The following is a 3,203-nucleotide window of genomic DNA, read 5'->3' as shown; positions in this document are numbered from 1 at the left end:
TGTGTGCGCGCGCGTGTGTGCTGTGTAGCGTACGGGGTTAGTGCATGCGCCTGTGGTGTACGTGTGTGCATGTGCGCGTACGTACGTGCATGATTGTGCTCCTGCATTTCGCTAGTGCCTTGCCTTGCATGTGGTTGCTGTGTATGCGTCTCATGCACGCACGTACGCATGCGCAGTGCCTCTGCCTTGTGCGCGGACTGCATTTCCTTCACTATGTTCATGCCGGAACGCAGTCGCGCATTGCAGTCTCGTTCTGTCGACCGTCACGTGCCGACAGTTGTCCTGCGTACTTACGTCCCTGCCTGTAAGTGCCGGCTCCAACCGCGTGAAATCGCTGCGTGCTTGATAATCAGGCCAGAATATCAGCGAATATAGATAAAACGGCAATTCAACGTGAAGCCGTAACGTAGCTTGTTTCACAATTAGTTATTCTATCATCGCCGCGGTTATTTTAGATTATTAGCGAAAATAATGTTCGCTCGTCTCTGCTTCGACTAAATCGCTCGCGGCAATTACACGCTGATCTGTTACTGCGCACTACAGCCGCCACGGATCGCGCCGGCCACTGATCTTCAACCGCATGTCCTCTAGCGGGGACACATCTTGGTTCTACCCCGGGCCGTTGCATTGCAATTCATTACGAATACAACTGCTTCTGCTCCCCTTGCTTTCTTTTCTTATATGTAGTCTCTGCCTACTCTTGGTCCACTTGCCGAGCCACCAATTTTCCCCTTTTTCCCTTGATCTCTCCCTCTGCTTCGCCATCTCTCTCTTCTCCACTCATCTCTCGGCTCTCTCTCTTTCTCTCTCTATTCTCTCCACTCTCTCTCTCTGCCTCTCTCTCTCTCTCTCTCCACTCTCTTCTCTCTCGGCTCTCGTTCTCTCTCGCTCTCTCTTCTCTCTCTCTCTCTTTCTCTCTCTCTCTCTCTCTCTTCTCCACTCTCTCTCTCTCTCTTTCTCTGCTTTTCTCTCCACTCTCTCTCTCTCTCTCTCCTCTCTTCATCTCTCTCTCTCTAGCGCTCCACTCTCTCTCTCTACTCTCTCATCTCTCTCGTCTGCTCTGCTCTCTCTCTCGCGTTCGCCTCCTCGCCGCTCTCTCTCTCTCTCTCGTCTCTCTCTCTCTCCACTCTCTCTCTCTCTCCTATCTCTCTCTCTCTCTCTTTCTTTTCTGCCCTATTCTTTCCAGTTTTCGTTCTTTCGTTTCTCTGTCTGTTCTCCTCTCTGTCACCCACTCTCACCGTCATCTCTTAACACGTTTACAGTCGTCCCTATCTCACTGCCCGTCGTCTCTCCACTACTCTTCGTCGGCGCTCTCTTTTCTCTCTCTCTCTCTCGCTCCTCTTCTCTCCACTCTCTCTCTTTCTTTCTCTCTCTCTCTCTCTCTCTATCTCTTTCTCTGTCTTCTCTCCGAGTAACTGTCTTTCCTCATTAGTTGGCTACAACCACGCCACTTTTATCTCCGCTTCGTTCATTTAAAAGAAAACATCGATTTTTTTCGTTTAATATTAGCCCTTGAAGCAATATTACTTGTTGGTTTTTTCTCACCGGGGAAGAAAGTTTTAGTTGCAAGTTCGTAGACATCTATCAACCGGTCCCTTTCACGCGCGTCACCCGCCTTATTGAAACGATTCGATTCTGGCCCGGCAGATGCCACTACTATCGCTGATTGGTAGGAACGTGGGTCTACGACTATCGTCACTGCCGATGTCGTGCGGTGCTTACTGCATTGCACCTGACATCTGTCTTTGCGCATTAGGCGAATCGATTTAGTTCGAAATCTATTATTTAGAACGGGTTGTGTCCGATCGATGTGAGGGACAGAGCCGTGTGTGGTCGGAATTATGCCATAGCTCGCGGCTACCTCGAAGGGATGAAATTGGTCCAGTTATGACTGGACAAGGGTTCACTGTGCACTAGATATATCATTCAACCCCATCGTCATCGTCGTCGTCGGCGTCGTCGCTGTTGTTGCCGTTGCTGCTGTTCATAACGCGCCGATTTCTATATTCCCTATTTTCTTCCTATATTCCCTTTTATATTCCCTATTTACACTTATTGAGTGAGCGCAGTGATACATTCGTGTGAATTGCGTTGCTTTAAGCTCCGATCTCAGCAGATGGTGAGTTGGTAAGTAATTCAAGGTCACTTCTGAATCAACCGCGCCGGCAAATGCGAGCGCTCCTCCGTTCGAATTTACCTAATGACGGAACGATTGATTGCGTAAATGCAGTTGCTTTCTAGACTGACGCCGCTTCAATCGTGCTCGGCGCCCGCGCATGCTCGTCAGGTAGGCTCGGACTGTTAGCGGCCGTCTACAGCGCGCGGTTAATGACGCTGTCAGCCCGCCGTTGTCCCTGGCAACCGTCGCACACCTCCCCGCCGTATAACGACTATACGTGCTGTGTAAACAGAATTTCGTCCGCGTGCGAACGCCTACCGTCTACGACTCGCGCGTTATTACTGCATTGAAATCACATAAATTCGCCGCAGTGCAATAATTCACGGCCAATTAGCAAACATGGCGGATCGGAGATCCGGTGATCGACGCATGCTCATAGCGCGGCTAGAAATTCGCATCTCATCGTAGATTCAATGCTCGTGGCGTCACTCGGGCCGCAAGCACATCAATCCATACAGCCCACGTGACGAGAATCATGAGTGACGTGTGGCACGAAATGAACACACGAGCGCCGCCGCACACGCATGACGTAATTACCATATGCGTGACGTGTGCCGTCACGTGACGCGAGCCCTGAGGTTACAACATCCTACACTGGCGCGAATGCGAGATTTTTCTATTCCCATTGCGAAACCAACGTTATGTATAATCAATGAAGCCCTGCATGTGTTGTCGTTGTGTGTCGCGAGGTGGCAGCACCTCGCAGATGACAATATGGCTGTGAACGTTGGCTTACGCTAGTGTATAAAGGCAATATTCTACCAACACACATACATATCCCCAAACGTACTTACCCCTACCTCCACCACACGCACACGCACACGCGCACTTTTGGTATAACTGTCCCTAAATCTCACACAACCTTCTTCTTACTTTTCCTTATTCAACGCAGCTGCGCAAAACGCAACCGCACGCAGGAAAACGTCATCAATCATAATCATAGTCGTAATCATTATCATTATCATTATCATTATCATTATCATTATCATTATCATTATCATTATCATTATCATTATCATTATCA

This window comes from Priapulus caudatus, unplaced genomic scaffold (genome assembly GCF_000485595.1).
Source record: "Priapulus caudatus unplaced genomic scaffold, Priapulus_caudatus-5.0.1 Scaffold782, whole genome shotgun sequence".
In the NCBI taxonomy this organism is placed as follows: domain Eukaryota; kingdom Metazoa; phylum Priapulida; class Priapulimorpha; order Priapulimorphida; family Priapulidae; genus Priapulus; species Priapulus caudatus.
Note: the sequence above shows the minus strand (reverse complement) of the source record.